A 9487-nucleotide genomic window follows, 5' to 3' on the forward strand; every position below is an offset into this window, starting at 1 on the left:
ATGAAGTATTTAAAAAAAAATCAGGGTTACTCTTTAATAATAACAAAACTCAAATACTAATAATTGGCCCTAAGAAATTTGATTTACAGGATGATTATAAAAAATACATAACACAATCAGAAGAAATATGTTTTTTGGGTATTATGATTACTAAAAGTATTAAAGATATTGTTCAAGTAAACAATAATAAAAGTCTAAACATAATAGAAAACCTTACTCAGAAATGGAATATGATTCCATTCTCAATGGATGGGAAACTTTTAATAATTAAGATGATCTTTCTACCCAAAATTGTGTATATTATTCAATCAATCTCCTTACCACCTCCTACTTATATCATTAAAAAAGTCAATTCTGTGATGCATACATTTTTATGGTATCCGACCAAATTCAGAATAGCTTGGTCCACCCATATGAAAAATTGGAATAATGGAGGTATAGCCATCCCGAATTTAGAAATTTATGCAATCTCATCAATGGTTAAAACTATTTCTCTCCTTATAGATCCACAATATTCAGCCAAATGGAAAAAAAAATCTAGAAATTTTAGTTTGTAAAGCAATAAATAACAACAGATCCCAGAAAATAGACCTGCTAAATAATACTTTCATATGGGTTTTAAAAGAATACATTACTTTTAATAATACTCAGAATTTTAAATCAAATTATATAACTCTTTTGCTGAGATCTTTCAGAAATGTAATGTTTAAATTTAATAATTTTAAAAATTGGTAATTTCTGTTATTTCTAATAGCCTACACACATAGTATTATATTTTCCTCTGATTACTCAAAAATGTGTTCATTTAAAGATAAAAAAATAATATTTTGGTTTCACATGATGTCAGATAATGACTTAAAATCTATTAATATACTTAAAAATGAATATGAAGATGGCTCTCTTTCTTGGTTGGACTTACATGAAGCAAGGAAATATATTTTAAATAAGTTTGATACTATGTCTTTTACAACCAAGAATTCAATACCTAAGATTATTCAATATATGGTTTTATCTATACAACATAAATCTCCTACCAAAAACATATTATCATACATATATAAACTAATTAAACTTGAAATGGAAGTTGTTTCAGATACCATTTGGAATTACTTTACTTTAATTAATAATCATCCTCCTACAGAAGATGATAAAAATAAACATATTACAATCAGCTAGTTTTACCACCTCATCACTGAAATGGAAACTTTTTACTTGGAGATATTTACACAGGTCTTTTATTACCCCATTCTCTCTTAGTAAATTTAACAAAAGTAATGTCAACTGTTGGAGATGTAATATAGAAGTAAATGCAGAATGGGCTCACATGGTATATGATTTTGTAATTTTAAATTAATTTTGGGAAAATGTTAATTTCTTTTTACGAGCTATCTTCACAGATAATTTTACTCTCACCAAGTCACTTGCAATTTTCAATAGTTATGTACCTAATTGTATAAGCAAAGTTAATCAATCTTTAGTCTGGACTATATTATCATTTGCCAGAAAAATAATTACAAGAAACTGGAAATCCAATACTACTCCCTCGATTCAAGAATTCAAATCTTTACTTCTGGAAGTCTATAATATGGAATATTTAACTATCAAATCAAGATCTTCTCGGAATACTGTTAAATACAATATATGGAAAAAATCTACAATTTATTACAAAAGTAATTATTTATTCAATTTATAATTGTTGAGAATGTCTTCATATATAGTTTGTTATCTGTTTGTTGTATTACTATTTATCTATTTGAAAATTGTTCATTTCTATTGTACATGTTTATTTTTTAATTTTAATTCTAATAAAACTGTTTTGAAAAAAAATTGGGTGTCCTAGCCAGAAATAATTTCTTACAAAAACAACAAAGAAACAATAGTACTCACACACCTCCTCTCAACACTTACTTATGCTTCTCCAGATCTCACTAATCTAAGAAAAACAGTCATTGCAAAACTTGACTCATGTTACAATAAAACTGCGGGGTTTGCCACAAATTCTCCTCATAGGTCTCACCACTCATAGCCCTAAAGCAGCTCAAATGGTTAGAATTACCAGAGATCATCCTTTATAAACAACTTACTCTAGCCCATAAAATTGTATATCACCCTGAATAAAACTCATGCTGTAAAAAACCTGCTTCATCCCTACACCAGTAAGAGAGTGTGACACTCCAATAATAAACTCCTACTGGACATAACTAAAGCCAATAATACATCAGGCGAATCCCTTTACACAATATTTATAACTAGAAGATGGAATTCTTTATCCATCAACTTAACAGCTGCAACCTCAATAACACAATTCAAAACAATCTTTAAAAGCACATCTGGCCGATACATGCCTCTGCTCTTGTGCCACTCCTGGTTAGCAGCAATCCACAATAGAATACTATTCTCCTTTTCTTTCCTCAACTATGTTTCACACTTACTAATCAGTCACTGTCTACTTTTTTATTCCTCTTTCAGCACTTCCACAGTGCAGGCCACAGATCCTCCATAGTGTAATCAAATTGCTCCATGCAAGACTTCCTGCCTGTTTCATAGTATAGGGAATGTCCTATATTTCTGACTTACGATATGTATGATTGATTATGCTTGTCACACTTCCAGTATCATGATACCTTTTCTTACTTGTAAAACTGTATATAATGGTCACCATGAATGAAATTTGTATTTTATTGTAATCCTTCCTGCATTATGACACTTTCCCTAAATTGTAAAATTTTATATATTAACTTCTGTGTATGAATTTTGTGTTTCTTTCATTTATTTTAATAGCTGTTGTTCATAAACATGGAGCTTTTCTCCCCAGGCCTCTACTGAAAAAGGATTTGTATCCAGTCAACTTTCTTGGTAACCAGACATAAAATAAATAAATAAATAAATAAATAAATAAGAACAAACCGACTGAAAACTGTGGCACTCACCATTAAAAAAACAGGCACCCAACAACTAGCAGTATGCAGACTCAGCTCACAGACAATGCAGCTTAGAAGTAAGGTGTTCTTAATATCAGTAACATTCTGAACTGATAAACCAATAAACATGCTAACTTAGAAAATAGCTTCCAGTAATATTATCATACCATCTGTAATCAAAAGCATCCTGACCTGACTTTTTTAGCTGAACACATTACTTGAACTCGCATGACTAAAATCAGGTGCAGAAGAAATAATATCAAGATAATTGCTTAAATAAAGGACTATAATTATGTCTGATTATTCAAAAGTGATGCTCGTTTGAAGAAAATCCTTTACTCATATTGCAAAGAGCTGTATAGCAGAGTCCTATAGTACATAAAAATATCCTTTTACGTTAAGCTGCATAAAAGAACTTAGAAAACTATTCAACGGAAGCTGAAAGACAATTTTAAAATAACCATAAAGCAGGCTACATGCAATCTAGACTTTAAAATATAGCACAGCACCAGTGATGCCTTTATACTGCTATACTTTAAAATCAGTTTCACTTTTACACACACACACACACACACACACACACACACACACACACTTCATTAGAAATTTGCTTTAACAGTACTATAGTCTGGATTTATAATGAATCAGAAATAAAAAAAATTCCTATTGCTTCACTTTTTCTATAATCACCACGAATGAATAATGTCAGTTTATCTGGAAATGATCATTTAAAAAGCCATAGAGTAATTCAATTACATTTAATTCCATCAGTGTATACCAGACTGATAATCTTGATTAACTGATTTGGACTTACACAAGAAATGGGCTTTTCATCTATTACTGCCTAATCTAAAACCTTGGTATATCTACTTTACATCAAAGTGCATTCCAGAGTAATAAAAATTATACATAGCCAGAGATGACATCATATTCCCTGTTAAGAAAACATAACTGCCTTCTCTACAGATCACTGCTTATTTCTACATCTTCAATGCTGTGAATTAATACTGTCTGTACTAGAAATCTAATAATGTAATAGATCTCATATATGTTTAAAATGTTTTCCTGCTAGAGAGTATTAAAATGTGTAAACATGTCTCCAGCAGGCTCACACAGTACAATTTATGCTTCTGATTCAGAGACTAATGCCAAGTTAGAGCAGAGTGTAGCTACAGGTATGTAGCACTACAGAGATATACCAGACATTGCTTCATGCAGATATGGCACTTCTGGGGAGCAGCTATTGCAAACTGTCCATGAGTCCATCCCAGCAACCTTACACTGGATCAAAACATCATGACAGAGCAATTCAAAAGTAAGCCTTACTGTTCTACTTCAAAAAGAAGTGATGGGAATGTAACCTGTCTATGTACAGTGTACAGCACTGATATCTAATGCAGTCTGTCTGTTAGTGCTGCGGTAGGTATGCACAGCAAGGCTTTGTGAGACTGTGTGTGTGTTTATCTGTGAGAATGCGTGAGTGTGACAATGTGTATGCCTGTGAGTGCATGTGTATGTCTGTAATGTGTATAGTTTCAAACTGTTTCTGTTTTGTTTGAAGATACTGCACAGTAATGCTAGTTTTTAGCTGCAGTTTCCTGATAAGGTTCTTGGAATATGTGCTCCATAGTGGGATAACTGGAATTACTAGTGACTTAATTTAATATTATATATCTCAGCCCCCTTTAGCCCAGTCAAGCAGAGGTGTCACAGAAGGCTGTGATGAGAACACTTAGGCAGAGGAGTAGCTAGGCCATTTGGAGCCGAGAGCAAGATCCTCATTTGACATCTCCTTACGCGCGCGCGCGCGCACACACACACACACACACACACACACACACACACACACACACACACACACACACACACACACACACACACACACACACACACACACACACATACACACACACACACACACACACACACACACACACACACACACACACACACACACACACACACACACACACACACACACACACTCATTTTCAGAGTTGATCACTTGCCTATCATGTGATGTATAACCAAACACAAAACAGCTTTAGCAATTTCAGGAAACCGCATAGATAATAATTATAATAATAATAATAAAGCAAGTAGCAGTAGCGTTGTTGCCTCACAGCAATAGATTCTCTGGTTAAATTCTCAGCTGGCTGCCTTCTATGCGGAGTCTGCATGTTCTTCCTGTATTTGTGTGGGTTTCCTATGGGTGCTCCGGTTTCTTCCCATGTTACAAAAGACATGCATCTGGAGTGTTTTTCCCCGGGCCTCTGCTGAGAATTGGCTTTGTTCCAAGTTGGACTTTCCCGGTTAACAAATGTTAAATAAATAATAAATGCAAGGTGTAGCAAGTAAGCAACAGAAGAAATAAAAAAATATTGAAAAAATAGTCAAATTAAATTGCTTCTAACAGTATGAGTCAAACTTGACTTATCTCATACACAAAAGGTACAGAATTTGATTCTTATCCTTGGGATGGTAAATTTGACTAGGCTTAAAACAGCCCACAAGGCTAGCTAGAGTAGTACTAACATATCAACTTACACACACACACACACACACACATGATTCTTTTGTTACTGCACAAAACAAACCATGATAGCTATATATCCAGTTCTCATGCCAGTCATTTTAATTTTAACACAGTTTATAAAAGCCAGTAGTAACCCTAAATAACAAATCCAATAACTATTTGTATACTGCGTTACATATACCTGTCCTATTTTGTGATACTCTTCAGCTGCTTAAACACCAAAGGAAGAAGAAAGGTTTCCGAAGCCCTACACCAATCACTGGCTCAGACATACTGTATAATACATTGGGCAGAACAATTTGTTCTTCTGGACATCTGCAGTAATTGTGATTATTTCAAAATACTCTAACGGAGACCTCAAAAAGCCTATTAAAATGTAAATTAAAGTGAGGCCTCATTTTTGATTGGACAAAGCTATTTTTGAGTGTTTTTTTTTCTCCTTAGTTCACATAGGCAACACAACAGACTTTCAGAGTATTAAACAACATGTGCTGAATAGTTAGCCCTGGCCAATGACTACACCTCTCAACTGTCCAGATTTTTGCAAAATGTCTAGATTTTACCTCATAAAATGTGTGGTTGTCTGCCAAATCAGGGAGGATTGAACACATTAAATAATGGCAAACATTTGTGTTTCAGACTTCATTTCCTTCAGAAAATGTACACTAATCCAAATCTTGTTATTCTAACAATTTTTAAGTTTAAACTTTGTAAGAGCAATATTTAAAATGTGTCCCTATTTTTGGTACTTTGACCCCATTGTTTTAGGCCTTGTTCAGATTTCTTTCACTAAGAGGTTGAGAGGTATGCCCCATGACATTGTATTCATAAGGGAAAGAGACGTTGCTTTTTTCAATAACCAAGAAGAGATTAATAATATAAATTTGGTGGGTGTTGGTGGTTTGCCCCCACACTGGGGATGCAGGGAAGCACCTCCCACAAAAAACACTTACATTTCAGTGAGCCTGATCACCAGGAGTTTCACTTATAGTGAATCATAGTGGAAAGAATTGCAATATCCTTGTTTTAAAAATCAAGAAGAATATGCATTAAAAGTATGCTGGTGTACTGCATTGCTGCCTATCAACCAGTGTACCTACATTGTTTTCTTTCTCTATCTAAATGTCCTGATGGCCCTTTCAGCAGTCTGTCCATGTATGCTCAAGCATTTTACTGAAATCAAAATGAAACATTGTCCCCTGACCCTTTCAGCAGTCTGGCCAAGGATGTACAAGCATCAGAATGAAACAGCCCCCCCACCCCACAACAGCCTCTTCAGCAGGCTGCCCAAGTATGCTAAAGCACCAGAATAAAACAGTTCCCTCAAAAAAACCTTCAGCAATCTGCCCAAGTATGCACAAGCACCAGAATGAAACATTCCCCCACTAACCCCTTCAGCAGTCAATCCAATTATGTACAAGCACCAGAATGAAACAGTTCCCCCAATGATCCCTTCAGCACTTTGGCCATTATGTGCAGGGTATTACTTGCTTCAGAGTTCAGACTTTCACAGACTTGTTTTTCCTTTCTCTGTCATCTCACTCAGTCTCTCTCCAAATTGCTGCTTCTTTCTGCCCCTGCCCTGGAATTTAGCCTACCCTAAAAATAAATAAATAAATAAATAAATATATTAAAAAATAAATAAATAAAAATATGTATTATTTTTTTTAAATGAATACATCCACAATAAGTGATTTCTGTTAATAAAATATGAAATGTCATCTTGTTGTGGGTGCCAAGATATAACTCACGGACTTTATTACACAGTGGCACCAAGCAAGATGATGTAGGTGAGGGTGGGAGCCATGCAGGAGTATCTTGGGTATTCATTTAGGACAGAATGTATGAATGTTGGTTCCCTTAAAGTGAAATAAAAAAATATCTTAGACTCTTTACTAACATAATACAAAACAAGCTGGAGACAAAGACAGTCACAGTAAGAAGCAGATAAAAAGACAGAGATGTTGTCTGCTTTAACGGTGGTGCAGTGGTGCAGCATTTAGCGTTTTCATCTCACAACAAGAGATTCTCAGCTGAGATGCCTTCTGTGTGGAGTCTACATGTTCTCCCTGCGTTGCTGTAGGTTTGCTCCAGTTTCCTCCCACATTCTAAAGACATGCGTCTGGAGCATTTCTCCTTGGGCCTGTGCTGAAAATGGGCTCTGTCCCAGTCAGACTTTCCTGGTAAACAAATGTTAAATAAATAATATGTTGTGTCATTTTTAAACCAAACCCCACAGATATGCAATTATTCATAATTCACTACAGTTTAAGTACATCTATCAATGGTTTAAGAGAATATAATGTTGTTACTTTATTCTCATGCCCTCTCAGATCATGATTTTGAGAAGCTGTTGGCTTCTGTTTCTTTAGCTATAGAATGCATGCATTTTGTGGGTGGCAAACATCTGGAACTGTAGGGCGATACTGTGTTTGAGAAAAGAGAGCAGATAAAGGAGTATGACGTGCTCTTTGGAAGCAAGCTACAGTCTAGGGCTTTACAGAAAAGAAGCATTGCACCAAGATTTCATAGGGTCATAGGTTCAGAGGTATGAACTAGGCAAGCTGCCCTTGCAGAGCACTTCATGTCTAGCCAATTTTTCTTTTTTGTGCTTGAAATAACCTATCCCATTTGCTTATAGATTGGCCTTAGCCATCCAGTGGTTGATAATTATATATTATTCCTAATGGGAATGACTGGGATCATATCATAGATAATTTGAGGGGACCCATGTATGGGATAAAGCATTCAGAAGCTGCTTCAGTCCATTAATTGTGCAAAAAGCATTCATGGGGTAAAGGTTTTGTTTCCCAGCCATAGATCTAAGGTGTTTTGAATATAGACAAGGATGAACTTTGTTTTATGTGGATGATTGAGTCTGTTCCACAGTAGCAGTACTGTCTATGAGATATACCTATCCCACTAAACCATTCTATTGATGTTGCGGAAGAGCTTTAGATCCCAAGACCGAGTACTTATGATGAGATCTGACTTGCTGATATGCTTTAAATCCATCAGTAATGGGTCTGAGGATGCCTTGTATGTCAGATACAGATCACTTCTTAGAAGTTTGTACGATACTGAGTATAGTGACATCCATGTAGAACATGTTGTTTAGGCCTTGTATCCCTTTAGTAAGGCTTGTCTGCAGGTCTTCCAGTTGTTGCATGTGTCTGAACAGATACATGCTAAAGGAAGCATTATATTCAAAGATTGGCCTAATGAGGGTTGACTAAAGGTGGATAATAGCATTTTCTAGATCAAGATGCAGTCCCCTTGTTTATAAGTTGTGCAATATTGAAGGACTTTCTCACAAAAATGGACGCATGTTGTTCAAAACTTAGGTCACTGTCCCCATAAGTTCCCACACACAAATAACTGGGTCAACTCGTAGGGAAATAGTATTATTCTGGTAGTTCCCTGGAGAACAAGACTTCCCAAAGGATATAATACTGCATTTTTGGCATTTAGTTTCAGTCTATGATTTTGGCACCAGTTATTTATTTGAACAAACCTTCCTGCAGGATGACTAAGTCATTGGGGATTCAATGACTGCTCCTAGCTTGCAGTCAGTTGCAAACTTAAGTCAGATAAAACCATATGGTATTGGCTTGCACTTCAGAAAAGTATATGTCAAACAGCAGAAGTCCCAGCACAGGAACCTGGGGACTCCAATGGAGACTGTCCTCTTTCAGGAGGGAACTTCCCCTATTTGGATTATATGTGTCTTAATTGTGAGACAATTTAATGTATAGCTTCAGTGACTTGCGATGCATGATTGTCAGTGCTGAGCATGGATATGAGGTCTACACAGCTACATTACTACATAACTGAAACAGGCCACTATCTCATCTCTAAAATTTGAATTACCTCAGTGAACATTAATGGAACATAACCATTTGAAATACCCATTTTATAATTACTTCATGTGCAAATGATTGCTCTGCAGAATTATTCACCATGGCACTACTGCATATTTAAGCAACACAAAAAAATATACAGAACATACATGTTTAAACTGCTAATTCAA

The sequence above is a fragment of the Protopterus annectens genome, chromosome 4.part1 (genome assembly GCF_019279795.1).
Source record: "Protopterus annectens isolate FY-2018-M chromosome 4.part1, PAN1.0, whole genome shotgun sequence".
NCBI lineage: Eukaryota > Metazoa > Chordata > Ceratodontiformes > Protopteridae > Protopterus > Protopterus annectens.